General features: G+C 46.8%; 1 protein-coding gene across 1 annotated transcript in view; it reads right to left on the bottom strand.

Annotated features, from left to right (window-relative positions):
- CCDC3 (coiled-coil domain containing 3) overlaps positions 1 to 16,681 on the bottom strand; it is a 52,534-nt gene that overhangs the window by 26,564 nt on the left and 9,289 nt on the right. The window lies entirely within an intron of this gene.

The raw sequence follows: 16,681 nt of genomic DNA, 5'->3' as shown, positions 1-16,681 counted from the left end.
AAAAGGAAAAGAACAAAAGGAAATGGGATAGTTAAAATTTAAAAATATTAAGCAGATCTAAAGTTCAAGTATTATAAGCCTCTTTAAAAAGATAAGATTTTAACGATTTTTTAAAGGAAAGGTCTTTTTCATTTTTAATATAATGTGGTAATGAATTCCACCATTGGGGCCCATTACAGGGAACATATCGTAAGCCCCCCCTTAAGCCTTACCTGGTGGTCTAGTGGGTTTTCGGGGCAGGAGTGATCTTCCCACGTTCCTGCCCCGTGCAGATCGCTCGAGAGACTACGGGAGCTCAAGGCAGCCATTTCCTGTGAGCGATCTGCACGGGGCAGGAGCGTGGGAAGATTGCTCCTGGGGCAGAACGCCTCCCTCATACTACGCCACAGAGCGCAGTGATCGTGACACCAGCTACAGAAGAGCATTTGATCAACTTACATCAAGAAATCTAAAGTACAAACAAATAGACAGGAAATACTTGGCCCTGGCTTCTAAAAAAATTAAATGAACTTCAATGGTCCATCAAGCCCAGTAGCCCATTCTCACAGTGGCCAATCCAGTTTCCTAGTACCCGGCCAAAACCTAAGGAGTAGCAACATTCCATACACCAGGAAATACTTCTTCACCGAGAGAGTGGTTGACAGCTGGAATAAGCTCCCAGTGCAGGTGATCGAGGCCAGCAGTGTGCCGGATTTCAAGAACAGATGGGATGCTCATGTCGGATCTCTACAAGGGAAAGGTCATCAGAGAGCGATTAAATAGGGGGGTGGGTCAGTGGTGTGGGCAGACTCGATGGGCCTCGACCTTTTTCTGCCGTCACTTTCTATGTTTCTATGTTTCTAATCCCAAAGACCAACAACATTCCCTACAGAATCCCAAAGAATAGCAAGATTCCGGAATCCCAAAGAGTAACAAGATTCCATGCTACTGATCCAGGGCAAGCAGTGGCTTCCCCCGTGTCTTTCTCAATAAGACTATGGACTTTTCCTCCAGGAACTTGTCCAAGCCTTTCTTAAAACCAGCTACGCTATCTGCTGCAACGCATTCCAGAGCTTAACTACTCTCTGAGCAAAATGAGGGCGACACGTTTACAGATCAGCTCCTTTTAATGCAAAAATTTGATGCAAGAGGGACAGTGAGAAATAGCTCTGGCGAAGCCTAATATCGGTCCTCATGCAAATGAAATGGGAAGAAGGGAACCCAGAGACCCTCGGAAGGTAAAGTTTCCCATCCAGACTCGGCAAACAGATGTTCCCCATCCCTTATTAAAACGAGAGGCTGAGAAGGGCAGATCAGGCGGTCGGAGGGCGGGCCTGAAGAATAACTCACTGAATTACAGAGCCAGTGGATGTTCAACAGCTGTTTAGTCCAAATCCTGTTGGAAACTATTTTGTTTGGGGGATTTTTGTAATTTTGAGAGCATGCAGGGGAGTGATTAAAATATACAGACAGCACTAGAATACACCATATTCTGTCTAGTGCCTGAGGGAGTTAACTGGGAACAAAGCCCAACAAGAAAACTCATAACTTAACTTCATAAAGTAGTTTTGATGGTTCTTATGTGTCAGCAGGAAAGAGAAAATGATAAAGGGTTGCTCCTACCTAGAGTATGACACAGAGACATATTTGTCCCCGTCTCGTCCCCGCGAGTTTTTGTCGCTGGCCCTATCCCTGCAAGATCTACCTTAACCACACAAGCCTTGAACACTTAGGATTTTAAAGCGTTTCAGGGTTGTGCAGATGAGGACGAAGCTTAGGCATTGGTGGAATGAGGCGTTATGACATCACAATCTGAGCTCTAGAATGTCACTACTTAGGATTTTAAAGCGTCTGAGGCTTCTGCAGATGAGGACGGAGCTTAGGCATTGGTGGAATGAGGCATTATGACATCACAATCTGAGCTCTAGAATGTTGCTACTTAGATTTGAAAGCGTTTGAGGCTTGTGCAGATGAGGACGGAGCTTAAGCATTGGTGGAATGAGGCATTATGACATCACAATCTGAGCTCTAGAATGTTGCCACTTAGGATTTTAAAGCATTTGAGACTTGCGCAGATGAGGACGGAGCTTAGGCATTGGTGGAATGAGGCATTATGACATCACAATCTGAGCTCTAGAATGTTGCTACTTAGGATGTTAAAGTGTCTGAGGCTTGTGCAGATGAGGACGGAGCTTAGGCATTGGTGGAATGAGGCATTATGACATCACAATCTCAGCTCTAGAATGTTGCTACTTAGATTTGAAAGCGTTTGAGGCTTGTGCAGATGAGGACGGAGCTTAGGCATTGGTGGAATGAGGCATTATGACATCACAATCTGAGCTCTAGAATGTTGCCACTTAGGATTTTAAAGCATTTGAGACTTGCGCAGATGAGGACGGAGCTTAGGCATTGGTGGAATGAGGCGTTATGACATCACAATCTGAGCTCTAGAATGTTGCTACTTAGGATGTTAAAGTATTTGAGGCTCGTGCAGATGAGGACGGAGCTTAGGCATTGGTGGAATGAGGCATTATGACATCACAATCTGAGCTCTAGAATGTTGCTACTTAGATTTGAAAGCGTTTGAGGCTTGTGCAGATGAGGACGGAGCTTAGGCATTGGTGGAATGAGGCATTATGACATCACAATCTGAGCTCTAGAATGTTGCCACTTAGGATTTTAAAGCATTTGAGACTTGCGCAGATGAGGACGGAGCTTAGGCATTGGTGGAATGAGGCATTATGACATCACAATCTGAGCTCTAGAATGTTGCTACTTAGGATGTTAAAGTGTCTGAGGCTTGTGCAGATGAGGACGGAGCTTAGGCATTGGTGGAATGAGGCATTATGACATCACAATCTCAGCTCTAGAATGTTGCTACTTAGGATGTTAAAGTGTCTGAGGCTTGTGCAGATGAGGACGGAGCTTAGGCATTGGTGGAATGAGGCATTATGACATCACAATCTCAGCTCTAGAATGTTGCTACTTAGATTTGAAAGCGTTTGAGGCTTGTGCAGATGAGGACGGAGCTTAGGCATTGGTGGAATGAGGCATTATGACATCACAATCTGAGCTCTAGAATGTTGCCACTTAGGATTTTAAAGCATTTGAGACTTGCGCAGATGAGGACGGAGCTTAGGCATTGGTGGAATGAGGCGTTATGACATCACAATCTGAGCTCTAGAATGTTGCTACTTAGGATGTTAAAGTATTTGAGGCTCGTGCAGATGAGGACGGAGCTTAGGCATTGGTGGAATGAGGCATTATGACATCACAATCTGAGCTCTAGAATGTTGCTACTTAGATTTGAAAGCGTTTGAGGCTTGTGCAGATGAGGACGGAGCTTAGGCATTGGTGGAATGAGGCATTATGACATCACAATCTGAGCTCTAGAATGTTGCCACTTAGGATTTTAAAGCATTTGAGACTTGCGCAGATGAGGACGGAGCTTAGGCATTGGTGGAATGAGGCGTTATGACATCACAATCTGAGCTCTAGAATGTTGCTACTTAGGATTCTAAAGTGTTTGAGGTTCGTGTAGATGAGGACGGAGTTTGCAAGAATGGGGAAGGGACAGGAAAAGAATTTGTGGGAATGGGAAAATGAGTACCTGGGGGAACAAGGAAAAATCTGTCCCCATTCTCAACTCCTACCGCGGGAGAACTTTATTCCAATGTGCAAGGGAGTTTGCATTAGGTTTAAGAAAACCCAAGAGCCCCAGTCGAGTCCTGGTCAAATCCCGGAAACACATAACTTAGTAAATGACAGTAGAAAAAGAAGATCAACTGACCAATCCAGTCAGCCCGGTTGAGATTTTTCCAACTTGGCTTGATGAGCATTTAAATAAAACAGCACAACCCCTCCCCCATGTCTTTCAATCCTTTACCACCACTTCCCTGGCCATTCATCCCTTACAATATTAAGAGTCTGGTAAATTCAGCCTCCACCACCTACAACTACTACTATGAATTATTTCTATAGCGCTACCAGACGCATGCAGCACTGTGCAGAGTCACAAAGAAGACGGTCCCTGCTCCAAAGAGCTTACAATCTAAACAGCCAAGACAGACAAACAGGATGTCATGGATACAGTTAAGGGGAAGGGTTAATCAGCTGGCTGGGTTGGAGGGCAGAGGAGTAGGGTTAAGGATTGAAAGCTATATCGTAAAGGTGGGTTTTCAGTCTGCTTTCAAACAAGGGAAGGGGCTTGACGGACAAACTCAGGCAATTTATTCCAAGCATAGGGGGCAGCTAGATGAAAGGAACGAAGTCTGGAACTGGCAGTGGAGGGGAAGGGTAACGCTAAGAGCGGCTTATCTGAGGAATGGAGTTCTCTGGAGAGAAGCGAGGAGAGATATTGAGGGGCAGCAGAATGAACTGGATGCGATGGCAGATAGGGAGCCAGTGAAGTGACTTGAGGAGAGGGGTGACATGAGCGTAGTGAGGTTGGTAGAAGATGAGATTGCAAGGGGGAGTGGTGACACTGAGGGATACCAGTTAGAAGTAAATTGCAGTAATCTAAGCGTGAGGGTACGAGAGCGTGGATAAGGGTCCCGGTACTGTGCTCAGAGAGGAAGGGGTGAATTTTGGTGATATTGAAGAGATAGAAGCAACAGAGATTCTTACAAACCCAAGTCCTACATCCAACTCCCAGATCCCCTTCCATGTCTTGTTAACATTTTCAAAGAACCCACACGGCCATCAAAACCAGCAAAGCCAATGCCCAAAATCTCCAGCTTACCCTGCTCTTTAAATTTGGGATGTTAAAAGCCAATGCAGTCATACTGGGCAACCGTCGCCCCACATGGATATCGGCGTCAGGTCAAAAGCGCGCCGGGATAAAGGCGCGCCCAGACAATTGAGCGCAGCGCGGAGGCACGCGCCGCTCTAAATTACTGTTTTTAGGGCTCCGACGGGGGGGCGTGGGGGGGAACCCTCCCACTTTACTTAATAGACATCGCGCCGCGTTGGGGCGTTGTGGGGGGTTGTAACCAGTGCTCCCTCTAAGCGGGCGGGTGGTGTGAGCAAAATTTTTTCCCCGTGCGCTAAAAATATCGGGCGCCAGCGCCAACTCGCCCGATTCTCCTCTCGCCGCGGCCTGCCATCTCCGTACGCCGTGCGCTGTGACGTGACATTGTGCGCTGCGAGGCAATATTTTGTGCGCCAGCACACGCCAGCGCAGCTTAGAGGGAACACTGGTTGTAACCCCCCACATTTTACTGAAAACTTAACTTTTTCCCTGTTTTTAGGGAAAAAGTTCAGTTTACAGTAAAATGTGGAGGGTTACAACCCCCCAAACCCTCCATAACGCCGGCGCGATGTCTATTAAGTAAACTGGGGGGGTTCTCCAACAAAACCCCCCGTCGGAGCCCCTAAAAACTGCAATTTTGTGCGGCGCGCGCCTCCGCGCTGCGCTCAATTGTCGGCGCGCGCTTTTGTCTTTCGCGCCGTTGTCTATGAACCATGGATATCGCCAAGCCGCTAGATCAGGCTTCAGCTATCTACTCACCGTGCTAACGAACCCGATGTGTGGCCAACGGAGCTCTGTTCTGGTAGCTTAGAGCCCATGCTGACAGGCCACAGGAAGAATCTGTCAAAAGACAGAAAGCTTAGTTGCTGGCAGTGAAGTCATGTCACAGCAGGCACCGTTTCCTTGCTCCGAAGGAACAATAAAACAGTTTGGATGGCTGCCAACACTTATGGATGAGCTCCACATCTGGGACCACAGGTGAAGTAGATGAACTGAACAACTCATCACAGCCTAGTGTGCGAGAACAAAAAGGGGGGGAGGAAGGAAAGGAATTTGATATACAGTGTTCCCCCGTGAATTTGCGGTTCGTGAATCGCAGACTCGCTCATTCGCAGTCTGCTCCGACCACCTCTTCCTGTAGTAAAGTCGGAATACACCAATCGGGAGCTGCTTGTAAAAAGCAGTTCCCGATTGGTGTAGCCCGACTTTAGTACAGGAAGAGGCGGTCGGAGCAGACTGCGAGTGATTTCCTTCACCCGCCGGCACTCCAGCTGCCCTCTCCTGCCTTTTGACAGGCGATAAACCACTTTTGCGGTTTTTTGAAATTTGCGGGAGTTCCTGGAACGGAACCCCTGTGAATTTCGGGGGAGCACTGTACCACCTTTCTCTGGTATAAGAAACGCAGATAACATATTATATGCAGATACTTTTTCGGTCCCGAGTGAGCGCACAATCTTTTTTTTTTTGTACCTCCAGCAACAGAAGATTAAGGGGCTCATAATCGAAAGAGAAAAACGTCCCAAAAAACGGCCTAAGTCGGCACTTGGATGAACATTGTCCAAATATGTCCAAGTGCCGATAATAAAAATGAGTTTTAGACATATTTTCTAAATGACCTAGGCCTTCATAGTACCACTGAACGACCAAAGCTAAACAGGGCATTTCAGGAGGAGTGTTGAGGGCGGGAGTTGGGCGGGACATGGGAAGCCCAGGATCGACGGAACTTGGACGTTGTGACTTAAACCATGTAAAACATGGTCTAAGTCACAAAATCCCACCTCAAGTCACCAGATAAGGACTGCAAACACATAAAACAAACCCCCACACACTACCCCAGTGATCACCGACCCCCCCCCCATAAAAATATTAATCACACCTTTAAAATTCAGCCTGCAGACCATCATCACCTGGCCGCCTGGCATAGGAAAGCCTAATCGTGCTGCACAGAGGTGTCTTAAACCGTCTTGGGGGTGGGTTAGGGACCGATAGAGAGGTGGACCCATGCCCATAAGCCCCTGTAATCACTACATTGATATTTAAACATGTGCACTCCCCTATACACCCCCAAAACCGTTTTGTACAGGCATATAAATGGCTCCTGCAGCCATAAGGGCTATTAGAGTGGTAGATAAGTGGGTCTAGGGGATTGTGGAGGTGGTTTGGGTGGCTCACCGTGACCTATAAGGGAGCTGTAGTGAGGAGAAGACATGGCACTCTTTTTGTGAAGTTCACAGCAGTGCCCCGTAAGGTACCCCACTATTTAGGTGCCATGTCTGGGTGGGTTCATAGACAGTAACGCGGAAGACAAAGGCGCGCGCCGACAACTGAGCGCAAGACAGAGGTGCGTGCCGAAGAAAAAGACTATTTTTAAGGGCTACGATGGGGGGTGTGGGGGAAACCCCCCCCACTTTACTTAATACATATCGCAGCGGCGTTGTGGGGGTTTGGGGGTTGTAACCCCCCCACACACACACAATTTAGTGAAAACGTAACTTTTTCCCTAAAAACATGGAAAAAGTTAAGTTTTCAGTAAAATGTGGGGGGTTACAACCCCCCAAACCCTCCACAACGCCCCCACAATGCGGCACGATCTGTATTAAGTAAAGTGGGGGGGTTCCCCCCCACACACCCCCATCGTAGCCCTTAAAAACAGTTTTTTTCTTCAGCGCGCACCTCCACGCTGCGCTCAGTTGTCTGCTCGCGCCTTTGTCCAGGTGTGCTTTTGACCTGACACCGTCTGGGTGTTCAGTCCATCATTTTGCAGACCCCTCCCACGTCCAACAGGGCTTGTTCTAGGCGTTTTTGACTTGGATGAAAATGTGGTATAAAGATGAAGGATTTAGCAGCTTGGACAATCAGATCAGCAGGACGTATAATTAGACGATTTTCGAAACAAAAAAAAATTTGGACGTATTTTTTGAAAATGTGTCCTAAGCTGTTTTTTTTTACTTTGGATGACTTGTGACTTAGACGAAAACAGACTTAGACGTTCCTTTCAATTATGTCCCTCTAAGTGACTTGCCCAGGGTCACAGGCGGTGGCGTAGCAAAGGTGAGCGATGCCCAGGGCGGTGGTGCGCCTCCCCCACCCTTCCCCCCCCCACTCCTGCCGCGCGTGCACCCCCTACCCTTTCCCTGTACCTTTTTAACTTTTCAGACGTGAGCATCGTGCCCACATCAGTGTCAGCTGCCATTTGATGTCACTTCCTAGGTGCGGGGCCCGGACGTGACATCAGAGAGAGCGCCAACGCAGACAGCAACCTCACACCAGGAAAGTTTTTTAAAAAAGTATGGGGGAAGACAAGGAGAGGAGTGGGGAGGGGGGTGGGCAGAGAGGCAAAGGAGATGCGAGACGTGTAGAGTAACTGTTGCCGGTGATGCCTACCAGGAATTCAATGGGAGACATGGTGACATCATAGTGACATCGTATCAGTGAGGAATTATGGCATCTTTTAAGACACCTAAGTCTGCATTGATTGGAAATAAAATATACACCATTGGTTTGGAGTTTTTGTCTATCTGTACACTTTGCTGAAGTTTGAATGAAAGACCTCATTACAAATGTGAAGACTCTCCTTTCCCCCCGTTATGTAATGTACCACTAACACATTATTGTTCATAAGGTAACTGAAGTCTCACTTCAGTCACGGGAGTTTGAGAGAAATTTTGCAAACTAAGCTTCTCAGCCCCTGGGAGGCCTTTTGAGTTCTGCTAATTTCAAGCAGACAAATGAGCTGGTTTTCAGATGGTTTCAGCACGCTTTGGTAGACTGACTCGGAGCAAGGCTGCTCTCCAAGATAGCTTGCCGTCATCAAGAAATAGAAACGCTCTTCCGGAGTCTGTCATAGGGAAAAACACCCTCCAGGGGTTCAAGACAAAGTTAGACAAGTTCCTGCTGAACCGGAACTTACGCAGGTAGGGCTAGTCTGTTAGGGCACTGGTCTTTGACCTGGGGGCCGTCGCGTGAGCGGACTGCTGGGCACGATGGACCACTGGTCTGAAAGCCCAAGCATTTTATGGAACCCGGATTTAACAGCATGATTTTGGGATGACAGTGCCCTGGAGTAAAGTTTCTCCCGTATAATCAGTGACTACAGGGCCCAATTCCAAGAACAATCCACCCGGGACTTGCCCACTGACAAGTAAAGAGTTACAACTAGAGCTAGGTGAAAACGTTCTCACAATGATGGAGTGCACAGCCCTTGGGAATTATCGAATGTCAGAAATCTTTCACCCCATTTTTTTTTGGCTTTGTGCTCAAGCAAACACATTATAAATAGCCAAACGACGCATGCAGCATAAATTCTGGTGAGAATCTTCAAAATCCTTCTTCTCCCATACCTCCAAGATGTTATAAATAGGAGGTTGGTTCCTGTGCGTTAGTGGATGGGAACAGAAAGGAAAAGGAGGGATCCCAGATGTCCCCCTGTATTGCCAGCAACATCCGTTACATCTGCTTTCATTTCAAAATTGATTCGATTTAATAATTTGATGTAACCACCTTTCATGCACGGTTTTAAGATGGTTTACAATAAGTAGGATAAGAATACAGGACGTAAATAATGCAGCTTAAATCGAGTCCCTTTTGAAGAAATAAAATCCAATTAAACTCCAAACGTACTAGAAAGATATTATGGAAATAGGAAGTGCCTACTGCCACCATGTTTTGGGGTCACCAATAGCCTTCTCGCTCCCCCCAACTTTTTTAAACCACCCCTAATACATCTTCTCTGAGCACACTACCAAAACCTTAGCCACACCCTTATTTATTGTCCCAAAAGAGCTCAGAATGGGTTACAGGTTAAATATACATAATATACAGTTAATAGGTTACGATTTGCACTATATTTGCCATAATTAAGTGCAAGTTTATGATACAAGTTTTCATCCGAACTTGACACACTCGTAATGATCTAATCCTAACTTGACAAATCTACAATCTGCGAGTCATTCTATGCCTAAATAGGTTCCAGGCGATGTACAATTCAAGTGATAGACAGAAGAAAATGGAGTAAGGGAGGTAGAGGCAGGAGGATGAGAGGGAGGGATGAAGAGTCTTCTACAGGGAGGTATTGAGGAGATATGGTGGTAGAGTTTACATCGGAAGGCAACGGAATCTCCAAATCAGAACAAGCTACTGATTGTCAATGGAGGATATTGGCTCAAAGAGAAGAGTCTTTACGAGAGCTCTAATACTAATATACAGTTTTTACAGGTGTCTTTCACTGATAAATTAGGAGCCACACTAACTCACAAAGGAATCTCTTCACAGATATGGAGGGCTATGTATGTTAATGCACACAGCTTGGGCAATAAAATTCTAGAATTAGAGACTGAGATAACAAATGCCGATCTTGACGTGATAGCGATATCCGAAACCTGGTTCACGGAATCGCATGGGTGGGATATGGTTATACCAGGGTACAACCTACTTCGTTGCGACCGAGTGGGAAAATTGGGAGGAGGAGTAGCGCTATACACTAAGGAAAGCATCAAAACCACCAGAATCACAGATATTAGATACACCGGGGAATCCCTCTGGGTGAACCTGGCCAGAGGGAAAGAAAAATGCCTATACATTGGTGTGATATATAGACCTCCCAGGCAACAGGAGGACAAAGACATGGAATTAATCGAGGACATAGAGAACATCACGCTGCGCGGAGACTCAGTAATGCTAGGAGACTTCAACATGCCAGATGCAGATTGGAACACACTCTCCGCGACTACGGGTAGCAGCAAAAGAATATTGAACTCCATAAAGGGTGCACATCTCAAGCAATTGGTGTTGGAGCCCACCAGGGATCAGGCATTACTAGACCTGGTCCTCACCAATGGAGATAGCGTCACGGAAGTCTCAGTAGGAGACACACTGGCCTCCAGCGACCATAATATGGTATGGCTCAACCTTAAGAAAGGTTTCCCTAAGACAACCACAGCAACAAGGGTTCTCAACTTTAGAGGTACAAACTTCAACCGCATGGGAGATTATGTCCATCGGGAGCTACAAAAACAAGCAAAATCTGACAACATGGAGGATATGTGGTCGTCTCTGAAATCCATACTACACGAAGCAACAGACCGATACATAAAGACAGTAAGTAAACGCAGGAGAAACAAAAGACCCCAATGGTTCAGTAAAGAAATTTCAGACCTAGTTAAACAGAAAAAAGATGCATTTATCACCTATAAACATCTAGGCAGGGAGGGGGCGAAGGAGGACTACCTAGACAGATCTAAAGCTGTCAAAACAGCAGTCAGAGAGGCCAAACTCCGAATGGAGGAAGAGCTAGCATGGAAAATTAAGAAAGGGGATAAATCTTTCTTCAGCTATATTAGTGACAGGAAAAGAAACAAAGATGGGATAGTACGCCTGAAGAAATCGGACGGTAATTTTGAGGAATCAGATTCTGAGAAGGCAGAACTGCTAAACCAATACTTCTGTTCAGTATTCACCCGAGAAGCGCCGGGAGTTGGTCCACAGTTACAGACGGGAGATAACCAGAAAGACCCGTTTCAAGATTATGAATTTACACCCAGTAGCGTCTACGACGAACTATCAAGACTCAAAGTAAACAAAGCCATGGGACCAGATAACCTGCATCCCAGAATGCTCAGGGAGTTAAGGGAAGTCCTGGCAGAACCATTATCTGTTCTTTTCAATCTTTCCCTAAGCACAGGAAGGGTCCCCTTGGACTGGAAAACCGCCAACGTAATCCCACTCCACAAAAAGGGCTGCAGGACAGAAACAGCAAACTACAGACCAGTGAGTCTCACGTCTATAGTGTGTAAACTCATGGAAACACTGATCAAACAGAATATTGACACAATCCTAGACGAAGAAAAACTGCGTGATCCACACCAACACGGGTTCACCCAGGGTAGATCCTGCCAATCTAATCTGATTAGCTTTTTTGACTGGGTTACTAGACAACTGGATGCAGGAGAGTCACTGGACGTAGTGTATTTGGACTTCAGTAAAGCATTTGATAGCGTTCCTCATCGAAGATTACTGAACAAGCTAAAATCGATAGGATTAGGAGACACTCTAACTACATGGGTTGGGGATTGGCTGAGCGGCAGACATCAGAGGGTAGTGGTGAATGGTACTCCATCTGAAGCATCGGACGTGATAAGTGGAGTGCCGCAGGGCTCGGTCCTGGGTCCGATTCTATTCAACTTATTCATAAGAGATATGACGCAAGGACTTAGGGGAAAGGTATCGCTGTTCGCCGACGACACCAAACTTTGCAACGTAGTAGGCAGAAGCTTATTACCTGATAATATGACACACGATCTACTGCTGCTGGAACAATGGTCAACTACTTGGCAGCTTGGCTTCAATGCTAAAAAATGCAAGGTAATGCACCTGGGAAAGAGTAACCCACGTAGAACTTATGTACTAAATGGTGAGACCTTGGTTAGGACCACAGCGGAACGCGACCTAGGAGTGATCATTAGCGAGGACATGAAGGTTGCCAATCAAGTGGAGAAGGCTTCCTCCAGGGCAAGACAAATGATGGGGTGTATACGCAGAGGTTTCGTCAGCAGGAGACCTGAAGTTGTGATGCCGTTGTACAGAGCCATGGTGAGGCCTCACTTAGAGTACTGCGTTCAGTTTTGGAGACCTCACTACCGAAAGGACGTGCTGAGAATCGAGTCAGTACAGCGAATAGCCACCAGGATGGTCTTGGGGCTCAAGGATCTCACGTATGAGGAAAGACTAAAGAAATTGCGACTGTACTCACTTGAGGAAAGAAGAGAACAGGGAGATATGATTGAAACGTATAAGTATATCACGGGACGCATCGAGTCAGAAGATGATATCTTCCGGCTCATGGGACCCTCGACCACCAGAGGGCATCCACTGAAAATCAGGGGAGGGAAGTTTCGTGGCGACTTCAGGAAGTATTTCTTCACCGAGAGAGTTGTGGATCATTGGAACAGACTCCCACTCCAGGTGATAAAGGCCAGCAGCGTGACGGATTTTAAGAGAAAATGGGATACTCACGTGGGATCTTTAAGTGAGTAAACTCAGGGGGGGGGATACATGGAATGGGCAGACTTGGTGGGCTATAGCCCTTTTCTGCCGCTTTTTTCTATGTTTCTATGTTTCTATGTAAGGGCCCTGCCAGAAGAGTTGAAAGCCAGCAATAGCCGTGGTTCTCCATAACTGTAGTGCTCCGTTATTCAGTGCCATTTTTAACCGAGAGCATTCCTGGTGAACGTAATCCTGTGCGGTGTTTTTGTATTTTGCTGTAGGCAGGAAGGCAGAGCGGAGGTTGGGAGCTGGCGCCCCCACCAAGATGGCGCCCGGGGCAGACCTCCCCCCCCTCATTAATACGTCACTAGGTGAATCGCCTGATGAAAAGGTAGTTAATAAATCCCAATAAAAAAAAGACAAAATTAGCATTCATTCAGAAGATGGATCAATCAGCCTTAGCGCACGGAAAAGAACGCCACTTACAAGCACAACTTTGCACATGCAAATGACACATTTAGGCGTGTTTATTTGCACCTATCAATAAGACAAGAGCGGGTATGCGTAAATGTAACTGTACTGATGCGGACGTACAATCTGGACGCCCAGATTTCACGGTAGAATTCACACTCGACGCGTGGCATCAAGACTCCTAAATTATGATGCCCAGTTAAAGAATCACCCCCTATAGCACCAGACCTCCCGGGAAGCACGAAATAAAGACTTAACTCGCATGAAATCCAGAACACAGAAGGCAGATCCTGTGATGGGCAAAAGCAGCTGGGAACAATGAGCTTTTGTTGGGGAAGCGGAGAGATCAGAAACAGCAGATTTCTAGGGTCCCCATTACACAAACTTTCCCCCTATATCCAGCTGCCAGCGTAGCCAACTTTACAATAGTCCAGAAGAGCAGAGAGAAATAAAAGTGAACTTTCAGGTGCTGAAGGGCTGCGGTTCAGAAGATTAATGGACTCCCAAGGGACGTTTCCTCCCCGCAAGCCAGCTCAGGCGCTTTCTGCCTTGGGCTCGTAACTCTTGGCAGGAGACTAAGGCAGACCGGGAAGAGATTGAGCAAAAAGAGAGAAAGAAATACAGTCAGTACAGAGGAAAATGTTAAGATGAAACCAATTCAGAAGATTCATTAATTTCATTTTATGTCACAAATTCAGCATTCCCGCCCCCTCCCCCCAGTGCCGATTCTTTCTTCTGAGAAACATGAACAGTGTTAAGACAACTTGAAAAATGAGCTGTGAAAGTTTTCCAAGTTCCCACATGCAAGTATAAACCGTCACTTCCCCACCCCCATCTGTTTCATTGACCAATGAATTCACTTTGTCGCTCAGGTGTTGAAATGTTACCTAATCTAATCTAATCTAAATCTTGGGTTTATATACCGCATCATCTCCGCAGATGGAGCTCGACACGGTTTACATGGTTAGGGAAGGAACGGAACTCCAGTGAAATTATATAAGTATGAGAGAAGAGAGGTTGGTGTGAGAGTGCCAGGAGCGGGACGGGGTTACGTTCTGGAGAAGAGCCAGGTCTTCAGATGCTTACGGAATGGTAGAAGGGGGCTCAAATTGCGGAGAGGGGAAGGGAGACTGTTCCAGAGCTGAGTGATTCTGAAAGGGAGGGAAGAGCCAAGTTTACCAACAAGGGAGATGCCTTTTAAGGAGGGGTAGGATAGTTTTAATTTTTGAGTGGATCTAGTGGAGGTTGGATTTGAGGAATTCCAGGATAGAGGGATAAAAGGAGGAAGGATACCGTGGAGGATCTTGAAGGTTAGGCAGGCACATTTAAAGTAGACCCTGGAAATACCTACATGTAAAGCATTGTAACATAGTAAATGACGGCAGATAAAGATCCGAGTGGTCCATCCAGGCTGCCCAACCGCACATGCTCTATAAATTAATCATTGAATTTAAATGGGCCAGAAACCCAGAGCCCTGCCCGGGAGTGTGCTTAGGTTCTATCTTCTGGAGTCTCCGTCAAAGCTCATTTTAACCATCGAAGCCGGTCCTCAACTGAACGTCCACATACAAGACACAGACCGTGCAAGTCTGCCCACTATTGGCCTTAGTTCCTTCAATGGTAAAACCAGAGGACATAATTTGAGATTGAGGCATGGTAGATTCAAGAGCAATGTAAGGAACTTCTTTACGGAGAGGGTGGTGGATGCCTGGAATGCGTTCCCGAGAGAGGTGGTAGAGAGGAAAACGGTGACAGAGTTAAAAAAAGCGTGGGATGAACACAGAGGATCTAGAATCAGAAAAGAATAATAAATGTTGAAGAACTAAGGCCAGTTCTGGGCAGACTTGCACGGTCTGTGTCTGCATATGGCCATTTGGTTGAGGGAGGGCTTCGACGGCTGGGATGGTTTAGGTGGGCTGGATTGAGCTTTGACGGAAACTCCAGTACAGTACCGGGCAGAGCTCTGGATTTCTGGCCCAGAAATAGCTAAGAAAAAGGACAATTTAAATTAAATCATTCATTTATAAAGTGTGTACAGTTGGGTAGACTAGGTGGACCATTTGGGTCTTTATCTGCCGTCATCTACTACCCTGTTTCCCCGATGGTAAGACACTGTCTTATTTTTTTTGGAAGGCCAAAATATGCTCTAGGGCTTATTTTCGGGGGGATGCCTTATTTACATTTTTTTCTAAAAAGGGGGGGGCTGTCTTATTTGACGGCTGAAGAATCGGTCGGCCGAAAAATCGTACCGTGTATGGCCAGCTTTATCCATCATACCATATATTGTACCATTTAATGTCCCCAATGTTCTCCATCAGGGAAACACAGTAAAGAGATTATTCTGTAGTGCAGCATCAGAGGGGACTTGACAATGTGAAACCATTGTTTATATACCGTATGCATTTTAAACAGGCTTTATATACAGTAAGTGGTATTGCTCACAGCAAAAGAAACCTGTCTGCGTGTCTCACTTTTGGATGTTCTGGCCGTGAACAAACTCCTGCAGTCTCCGTTAGGGAGGGATGAGGGAAGCTGCCTGTGTTTCCTTGCGCGGAGTCACGTGCGCGCGCTGCAGTCCTGTCACTTCCTCCTCTTCACTTCATGACGAGGCGCGGCACGCAGCCATGGAGGCAAATACGGTAGACGGAGGGACCACACGGAGTCACCCACCGTACCACCCGATTCGGGTAAGCGCAGGTATCGGTGGGTGGCTTATTTGCGGGGGGGGTGCCTTATTTTACATTTTTTTCTAAAAAGGGGGGGGGGGCTGTCTTATTTGATGGCCCTGCCTTATCATCGGGGAAACAGGGTATGTTACTATGTTAATGTATACCCATTATTTTCCGATTAGAGATCCTCTGTGTTCATCCCACGCTTGTTTGAACGGTTCATAGTCTAAAGCGCGCGAGGACAAAGGCACGCCGACAACCAAGCGCAGGGCTTAAATCGCGCCGAAGAAAAAACGTATTTTAAAGGGCTCAGACGGGGGGTGTTGGTGGGGAACCCCCCCCCCCTACTTTACTTAGAGATCGCGCTGGCATTGTGGGGGGGTTTGGGGGGTTGTAACTCTCCTCATTATACTGGAAACTTAACTTTTTCCCTGTTAGTGAATCTAGCCCATTGTGCCCTTCTGCAGTAAGGGTGGTGGGGGGAGGGGGGAGACAGACCACTCCAAGTGCCGACAGACGGGAGCCAAGGTTGGCGTGAACAGCAGGTGGAAGATGTTGCTGACACCATAGAGATACAGGGGGCAGAGAGAGCTGCTCAAGCAGATGGAGAGCGCACGGCGATACCAGGTACCACCGCCCCGGGCGCCAATCTCCCTCGCCACACCACTGTCCATGTGTGTATTAAGTTTTCTGCACATTTATCCACAGAAGAAGTGAAGCCTTAGGTGGAAGGGGACCCGCTGCCCATTCTTTGCTCTTTATGAACAGGGGGAGGAATTACGCTGGGAAGTTTTCAGCGCTGTGAAGCAACGCCAGTCTATCTGCCATCACA

The sequence above is a fragment of the Geotrypetes seraphini genome, chromosome 9 (assembly GCF_902459505.1).
Source record: "Geotrypetes seraphini chromosome 9, aGeoSer1.1, whole genome shotgun sequence".
NCBI classification, from domain to species: domain Eukaryota; kingdom Metazoa; phylum Chordata; class Amphibia; order Gymnophiona; family Dermophiidae; genus Geotrypetes; species Geotrypetes seraphini.
Note: the sequence above shows the minus strand (reverse complement) of the source record. Positions and strands in the feature narration are given on the sequence as shown.